Source organism: Paramisgurnus dabryanus, chromosome 14 (genome assembly GCF_030506205.2).
Source record: "Paramisgurnus dabryanus chromosome 14, PD_genome_1.1, whole genome shotgun sequence".
In the NCBI taxonomy this organism is placed as follows: domain Eukaryota; kingdom Metazoa; phylum Chordata; class Actinopteri; order Cypriniformes; family Cobitidae; genus Paramisgurnus; species Paramisgurnus dabryanus.
This window is the reverse complement of record NC_133350.1, coordinates 32,634,674-32,644,673: the sequence shown is the minus strand read 5'-3', so window position 1 is coordinate 32,644,673 and position 10,000 is coordinate 32,634,674.

The following is a 10,000-nucleotide window of genomic DNA, read 5'->3' as shown; positions in this document are numbered from 1 at the left end:
CTGCGCGGGGAGACCCCAATGGATTTCTAGTCCATCGCCTTAACCACTCGGCTCTCCCTGCCACCTGTAAGTCGTGGTTATTCTTGGTTATGACAGCCAATCAAATTCCCCGCTGAAACCAAGATTTGCAGGCAACGGCCAATCAGCGTTCCCGGCTGAAACCAAGATTTGCAAGCGACGGCCAATCAGCGTTCCCGGCTGAAACCAAGATTTGCAAGCAATGGCCAATCAGCGCTCCTGACTGAAACCAAGATTTGCAAGCAACGGCCAATCAGCGCTCCTGACTGAAACCAAGATTCGCATGCAATGACCAATCAGCGCTCGTATCGCTATCATGAACCTGTCTGCTAGTAACAACCAAGAATTGACCAATCAACGTCAAGAGCCCCCCAGAGCTTGTGAATTACGGTCGGAGAAACATCTTCAGGTAAGTCACTTTTTATCAACAAAAATAAAGTAGCAAATATTTTAAATTGTTTTAAACGAAAAACCTCTAGCACAGACTAGCTTTGTAATTTAGGTAATTAATACAAACTAATAATTAAACGTCAATTGTTATTATATATATGTATATATGTGTGTGTTGTTGCAATCGTTATAACGTTACTGTAATCAAACTTATATGTTTTATAGATTTACCGAGCAATCAAAACAAAGTATAACGTTACAGTTTACTACATCTTTACTACAACTTCGTACACAGTAAGTTACATGCTTCTATTTTTAGTACAGTAGCAAATATTCGTTTTAAACGAAACACCTGTACCGTTAGCCAGGCTAACATTAGCTTTGTAATTTAGGTCACTAATACAAACTTTTAATTAAACATCAATTGTTATTTATTATATTGTTGTTGTTGTTGTAATTGTTATACTGTAAGTTAATTTGTATGTTTTATAGATTCACAGAGCAATAAAGTATAACTGTAAGTTACTACGGCTTTACTACAGCTTCGTGCACAGTAAGTTACATGCTTCTATTTTTAGAACCTTTAAGTGTATTTTGATGCTAAACTTAGTTGTTTTAGCTAAATCAATTGTAAATGCATGATTTAAGGTTAAATGCTTTACTTGTAACATTATTAGAGCTTACTGTGGAATATAATGCTGATATGTTAGTCAACATTTTGAATCTGTTGGAAAAAATATACATATATATTTATATACATAGAATAATATAAAATCAACACTGTAATGTGATCAATTTCTGCATTATTAATGTGATTTTTTTGTCAAAACATGAAATATAAATAGTCAGAGTCAATATGTTTGTTATCAGTAATCAAAATAATATCAATCTATGCACTAGTTTTCTATTTTAGATGAGGGACTGTTATGAATGTTATGGAAGTGACAAAAAGACACACGTTTTTGAGAGAAAACATTTGTAGGATTTCAGTGAATTATTTTGCACAAACCAGAAGCCAAAAACAGAACAAATGGAGAAGGGATGACTCTTTTTTAGAACAAAAACAATGCATTTAAATGTAATTTTCATGTGTGCATTAAAGAGGAATATGTACTGTTATGGATGTGACAATTCTGAAATGGTTTTTATATGATTATGAAAAAACATACTTAAAATGCTTTAAAATCTTTAAGAAAGAGACCTCCAGTGGTATAAAAACCACCAAATTTTGACAGCTAAGCTATAAATGCAGTGAAAATCTTTGGTAAAAAAATGTTCATGGTAAGGTTAGCTTTTGTAAGGAATTGCCCATATAGTAATGTAATTTACACAGCTGGATTACCAAATGTGTTTTCTGTTTCTCTGTAATATTTATATCTTCATTTTTTAATTCAGATGGAGCCTCACTTCAGGAGACGGGCTGATGGCAGCCTGAATCTTTCGGACACACTGGAAGCAGCAAAGGTGAAGGAAGCCAACAAAGGAAAGCCTTACACAAGACCCCTGTCCCCGGAGGCTGTGCTGGACAAGGCCAAGAAAAGCTTAAGTCAGCACCATGGAGATCCAGCTAACAGAAAGCACCTGCTGGGTTTCTTTGAAATCCAGTTTGGTATCTTTCGTGGGCAAACATTCAGGTGGGTGGCAGAAAATGCACTAGTGTATGTTGCTTACCTGGTTGCATCTATGAAGAGGGACACCACAGGAGGCAGCAAAGACTCCCAAGAACATGCCCACAACAAGGGGAGTTTCAGGGAGTATATTGAGCTCTTTCCTTCTGGCAAAATTGCCATTGCTATGAAGGAAGAGCAAAATGATGCAAAAGCTTCCAAGCACGATGCCCCTACTCAGCAAGCTGCACCCACCCAGCACGCTGCACCCACCCAGCACGCTGCACCCACCCAGCACGCTGCACCCACCCAGCACGCTGCACCCACCCAGCACGCTGCACCTACCCAGCATGCTGCACCCACCCAGCACGCTGCCACCACCCATGCTTCCACTGCCTCTCTACGCTCCCTCTTGGTTGGGAAGTTGCCTGACCAAAGAACCCTGACCAAGACCATAAAAAGGATGGTTTCCCCCATCAAAACCACACCTTGTAAGCAAACATTTATGTGTAAAATACTTGGTTTGTTTTTAGTATTTGTTGCTGTTCAGGAGTCATGTTTAATTGTCCCTTGTTTTGTTTTGTAGCTTTGGCCCAGGCACGTGCACGACCCTCTGCCACCCTCACCCATCCAACTGTGTCCATTGAGGGAGCCACAGGGCCCACAGCCACCCTCACCGACCCGACTGTTTCCATTGAAGCCGCCGCAGGGCCCTCAGCTACCCTAACCCACCCCCCTGTGTCTACTGAGATAGATGACAGCACACTGCTGGCAGAGGCAACTATGTTTGAGGAGGCACATGTGGCATGTACGTTTATACTTATTTAAAACATATAACAAAATATTGAAGTTTCCTTTACAGGCATAATAAAGTAAAGTAAAACAATGGGTGGGTTGCACCGACAAGGATTAGGCCCAAACATTTAATCTTGTTGAAAAATAAACAGGGTTACATTTAAATTATCATTTTGATCCAGGTTTAAATTTTACATTAAACCTAGATTATGCATGACAAATGCGCTGGCACAGCATTATATCACAATATCTGAGCTTGTTTCCTGCCACATTGCTCAATACAATACAATAGACTGTTTTAATAGATTGTCAAATGTTATTATTTTGAATCAACCCTTTAGATTTCCGATGCATGTAGGTAGTGATTTATAATACAAAAATGACTTTACCTTTGCCTGCATAAACTGTTTATTTTCTTTTGAATGACAACGTCAACATTGTTGCTGTTTAATTACAGCAAATTCATCGTGGCGGACAAAATAAATCACAGATGAAGGGTGTAGTTAAGGTTTTAATCTAAGATTTGTTAATCTGTGTTTAAATTGAAGTAGTGCAACACAAGTCAAATTAAAATTAAACTAAGATCAACAAACCCTGGATTAGCTCTAAACTGTCTGTCAAATTCTAGGCTTAATTGAAGCCTTGTTGGTGCAACAATGTGAATTAGTGTTTATGTTTTTTTCCAGCAAAACGAGTCTGTCTTCCAGCTGGATGGATACACACCCTGCCTGAAGTAGACCAAAGGTGGATATCCAAGGCCCTGTTCAGGTGGGCTGCACCAGGCCGTCCTGAGCTGATCTATAACAGGGTGGACAAACTTTGGTGGTATCCTCCACCGGTACCACTGAAGACCAGTAGATCTCCTTCCTTGGAATTACTTTGGCCATCCTCTGCTGCTCTGGATGCCACGAAAGCTGTGGCAATTGAAGCTGACCTGTCCACATCCAGACTGTCAGAAAGACCTTCTGACCTCAGCTGGCCTGCATCAAAAGATCAGGGTCGTGATTGCTTTAAATAGTGTGTACTTTGTGGCATCTGAGTACCTGGCCTGCCGAAGATGTAAGAGAAAGGTCATCAGCTGGAGCCATGATATCGTCTCCCAACTCGACATTGGCCACAGAGTGCAGTTCCCCTGCATTCTAACCTCAAAACTTGCATGTGACTTTCAGGTAGTATGTTTGATGCGTCAACGAGGCCTGGGAAACAGCAGCAGCCAGATCCAGCGCAAGCTGCAGGAGCGTCATGCTGAGGTCTGGTTGCAAAAAACAGTCCAATATCTTACAGATTGCAAGGGGATTGCCAGTGCTGTCACATCAAGCTTGATACTGCCTGTGACATTTGAACCACTTCCTCCAATGCCTTCTGTCCCTAAGCACCGGTGGCTGATGCAGGTCTATGCCCAGGATGTCCTGCAACGGCTGGATGAGATCAAGGCCGCTATAACATCACAATATGGTCGGATCTTAAAAATGGATTCCACAAAAAAAGTAGCCAGAAAACTAGCAGGACCCAGCTATGGCACCGCTGCCTGGGCAACCAATGTTGGAAATGAGCATGGACAGGTGATCATGTCCGTGCTCACAGCAAGTGAGGGTTTTGGTCTTGGGCCAATGATTGAAGGCCTCATTAGGAGACACAGAGTGGCTGGGGTAGCTCCTCCCGAGGTACTGTATGTGGACCGAGACTGCTGTGGCAACACTCTTCTGAGGAGGATGTTTGAAGAGTGGGAGCAAATGACCATCCGGTTGGATATATGGCACTTTATGAGGAGATTTTCTGTGGGTTGCACCACCGACTGTCACCCGTTATATGCCACATTTATGAGTCGCCTCAGCCACTGTATTTTCATGTGGGACCAGGCCGACCTGACGGCCCTGAAGATGGCAAAGCGTGCAGAGCTAGAAGCTGACTGGAGACCATCATCTGAAGCTGATGTACTGCGCCGTATCAGCCGTAGCGAGCTAGCCCTACATTGCAGGAGAACCACTCGTGGGACCAAGGAGACCCTGACGATGATTGAGCGCCTCATTCAGGCCTTTGAAGGAGATGCTGGTCGTGACACTCTGGGAGTCCCTTTAATAAACTCAGCCCGGATGAGTGAGATCATAAAGTCCCAGCGAAAGCATGTGGCCTGCATCCAGGATCCTCAAGGTGTGCAGCTCTACATGCAGACGGGCACTTTAATGAAGGGAGGGCATCGTCTGCCAACTTACCGCTGTGCCAGAGGTTCTACTTCGCTGGAGTCTTTTCATCTGCACCTCAACAGATTCATCCCAGGTAAGTAATTTTAGTCACAGAATTTTTTAAATAAGATTTTACTTAATTATATATTGAACAGGGATGTGATTTTTCCGGATTAATCCGGAATTCCGGATTTTCCGACCTGAAAATGTGACCTACGTGAATCATGCAGATATGTAAAAAAATAATAATAAGGGGGGAGGGGGGTATCTCACAGCCGTCGCCATGGTAACCCGGGACGGAACCACAATCGCCGTCCCCGCGCAACAGGGCCACACCGGTGGCAGATGACAAAGAGATGCATTTTCCTTCCTTTCCAAGTATCAACAAGGACGTGTTTCTGACCGTTCGCAAATGGCGGATGGCGAAGTATGATTGTATTCACCAATCAGACCCGATCGTTTATCTCCTCTCTTCTCCTCATTTGCGACGTTTGGCTGTCACTCGCGTGACGCGAAACAAAGCGGCAAACATATACACGTCGGTTTACTTGGTGGATTTGGAGCAGCAATTTTCACAGAAATGAGAGGAAAAACGAGCGCCATTGCAGAATATCCTGGTGGCGACTGAGAGAGGGACGATGCAATAATATTGGTTCCGAAAAAAGGCAAGGAAATAAGTTACCTCATCGAGCCTGGTTTAACCTAACTGAGCATTACATTCGTGCATGAAACCTGATCGACGAACACGGAGGGGCGGGAATCGCGGGACGGAGTGTTTCTTCAGGCTCCGGCGTGAATATAAATTTCTCTTCTAAAGTTCTGTAAAAACACATAATGGGCTTAAAATCTTGTTTAAGAATCTGTTTTATAATGAGAATCTCTCTTTCAGCGCGCCTACGTGTGTTTGCGCCGCGTGACAGCCGATTTGAATCTGACAGAGTTCGTCACTGTACATTAAAAAATCCCACACAGACATTACAGCGTAAATGCTAGGATTAAGATTGATTTTATATATAACAGATAATCTAGATACATTTACCCTAATAAGTTTTTAAAAACATGGTAATGTTTTAATGTTTTGCTTTAGTGTTTTAATGCCAGACAATCATTGAAATGAGGGAAAAATGAAGAGAAAGGCAGCAGATATAGCATCCTTCTTCAGAAAGAGTAGCAAGAAGCAGCCAAACAAATCTTAGTAAAATACATTAAAGTAGCCTTCAAAATTCACATGATTCACATGAAAAAACATGGAGGTTGAATTATGACTATAAATTGTATGTTAATCTCAATTCATTTTAATAAAAATTAAATTATTGTAGCAATTGTATGTTACATTATTCTGATTAACACACTATAATACTTAAAAGTATTTTAAGGTTGGATGATAGAGATTTTATATGCCACCCCAGAGTAACTGCTGGCCCCTGCCTGGCCACCCCTATGAAAAAATCCCTTGGTCTGCCACTGATTAGCAAAACTCAAAAAATACATTATATTATAAATCTTTACCCGGACAAGTGACTTTTGTGCATGGACAAGTGAAACACAAATTTACTTGTCCGAAGGACAAGTTCCTCAAAAAGTTAATGTCAAGCCCTGATAAACATATTACAACAATTTACGATTAACTAAGAATAATAGTAAACTTCATTATTGTTAATATTGTGACTCTTGATGAGTCTTGATGACGTATGCAGCTTAGAAATGCGACCTCCGGAAGGCTGCAGACTTAGGATTGAGCTCTGTATCATCGTTTGTTTCAAAGGTTTCGTGTGTTTAAAGTTTTAAGGTTGCCAGTTTGATTAAAATAAATAGCACCTGCACTTTTTTGTACAATTACTTCTATTTATTAGTGTCAACCTTCTATTCGTGTGTTTAAAGTTTTAAGGTTGCCAGTTTGATTAAAATAAATAGCACCTGCACTTTTTTGTACAATTACTTCTATTTATTAGTGTCAACCTTCTATTGTTCATGTTTAACAGCTAACAAAGTTACTCATCTACAGGGGTCTAAAATTAGAAAAAGAGACCTTTAAGACACTTTATTATAACTAATGGTCCTGTGTAGCACATTTTACAGATATTTGTATTAAAAAAAATACTCTGGTAAAAATAGAAGTACTGATTTAACTTCTTTACTCAAGTAAAAGTATCAAAGTACAGGCTTGGAAATGTATTTAAAGTATAAAATTAAAAGTAGCCATGCCTTTAGTTCTTTATAAGCCATTGCCTACATTTTATTTGGATGTCGGCAAAATAGGCCTTCTTTTGACATGAACATTTGCATGTTGCACATTTAGCTGTTAAAGTTGGGTAAAAATGCAAAACAAAAATAAGTTAAAACATATTTTTTATTATGGTTGTTGATATAGAGAGAGGTGGTGATGGAGCAGTGGACAAGACACTTGCTTTTGATTCCCACTGTTACACATCCACCAAATAAGTTGTTATGTGTCATACTGTACAAAAAAGTAGCATGTTGCACATCTAGCTGTAAAATGAATTAAAATGTGTTTTTTTGTTCAAATAAGTTGTTATGGGTCCTACTTTACTATCCGTATAGATCCGCCACCAGTTTGATTGGCGTGTGTGTGTGGGGTCTCAATATATTTTCCTGCTTTTTTGTCCTTAGCCAATCACATGCCTGATTGAAATAATTATGAGAATAGCAAGAACAGTTATTTATGTATTTATATGATTTTTTTAATGTACAGGCACGCTGGCAAGTGACACCTTTTTTCAGGCGTATCTTTTGGATGGACTTGCAAGGTGGAATGAGGACCGGGCTGTGGCAGCAACAACTGATGAGCAGCAGCCACATTCCTATAGTCATCTTCTCCGTCATCCTGCCAATATTCTTGCAGAGGAGGTCATGGGCATGAAAATCAGCCCTTATGTTGGGCCAAGAAAGTACACTGGTAGATAACTGTTTGTTGTTTTTGGTGACAATTACACACACACACACACACACACACACACACACACACACACACACACACACACACACACACACACACACACACAGTGTTATAATAAAGAGTAATAATATAATATTCTGGTATATTATCTAATTGTCATTGTTTTAATATTTTAAAGGTGAACTTATCGGAGTAGAGTATCTTTACCAGCAAACTGGTAAAGTTCTGCAGGACTACAGGTTGGCCATTGAAGAGTCTGAGACCACTGAGGTTGCTATAGAGGTGGAGGAAGCTTATGATGAACTTGAGGAGTTTCAAGACATCACTGTCCCCACCTTTGACACAGAGCGGATACCTTCTGCTGCTTCACAAGCATCAGTGTCTGCAGCATCATCTTCAACCCCTCCGGCAACCAGACCCAAGTCATCACTGTATGTGTCACCAGTGAGATCTCCTGTCACCAGCTCTACGTCATCACTGTCTGTGGTCCCTCCAATACCAGTCACATCTTCTGTTTCCAGCTCACTGCACACTCAGCCAGCACTATCTCCTGGCGCACATAGCTGTGAGTTTTATCAAAGTATTTTTATTGAGAGTTGTTTGTTGTCAAACTAACTCTAAATGACTCTAAATGAATATTTGTCATATTGAAAGATAAATACAAATGTAAACTAAATATTTACCTTTTTCATGTAGCCCCAGGTAACCAAGGGTCCACAGAAACTGACCTTCCAACATCTGAAGAGAACCCTTTGCATGATGTAAGGGCACGGTTTCTTTTTTAATGTACATATACATGTATGCAAACAAAATCTGGGTTATGTTGGCTGTGCTTTCATGTGAATATTTGTATTCATTGGTGCTTTCAAAAGTTGCTAAATGATCTTTCATTTTAGGATTGTGTTGGACCCGATAATATTGAAGGTTATGGAGCTGTGCAGGACTTGGCAGAGTATTTGTTCAACCTTAGAGAACACCGTCTGGCCTTAACTGGAGAAGAGTCTGATCAAATCATCAACCTATGGCAGGCATTGGGGGAGTTTGATAAGAAAAAGACCACTTACTCGCCACGTCACCAAACCAACCTAAAACAGGGACGATTCAGGGCCAGTAAGAAGAATGTGGCACCAGGTGTGGAGAGCACCAGAAGGTATGCTAAATTTAGCAAATACAGGGTTTTGATTTGTTTGAGGGTTTTGATTTTTATAATAAGATATATATTTAGTAAAACCTGACGAATTATGACTAGCTTATCTTCCTGCAGCCTCTTAAATTCATACTTGGCTTAGATAAAACAAAAATTGTTAGTTGTGATTTACGTTTAATGCTGATTTTATGTTATGTAAGTTACATTCCTATGGACACAGTTCTAACCATACATCGTTGAAAAAACGCAGACCGGGGTCATTATAGAGTGCCACAGGGATTACATATTTTTGTTGGCTGACCCTCTCAAAAAAGCCAGTTTATTTTTCTCATAGACTTTTGGATTAACTGTGTTTAACAACAGTTTAAGACACTTTTTGTCCAAAGCTGTGATAATGCCACAACACAGTAAAACAGTAGATACCTAATTTATTGATATGATATTTCAACATCGACCCAGAAGACAAACAAGACAACATAACTCTGCACAGATATTAAAAATTAACATCTAGACCAGTGGTTTTCAAACTGGGGGCCGCGAGATGGTGCCAGGGGGGCCCCAGTTTTATGACATTTTATAAAATACATTATTTATCATGAATTCTGTGTAATTAAACCTAAAAAATAAGGCTACTAACCAAAAGTATTACTTTTTTGTACAATTTAATGGGTTTTTTTTTATTTAAAATGTTGAGTTTTAGAACAGTTTTTTGTCACAAATTTTTAACAGAGAAAAGTTCACACACTGAAAACAATCTTACATTAATAATATGTATTCTGCTGTAATTTGTAGGTGTTTCATTGGGCCTCATAGTCCTGCACAGAGGCCTGACTGCAACAGAGTGGTGGAGGGCATCTTCATAAGGCTCTGTGCTCTCTACCAAAATGCTGTGCGTGTTAATGGAGAGAGGGTCACCCGCTTCACAATGATTGCACGGGTCTAC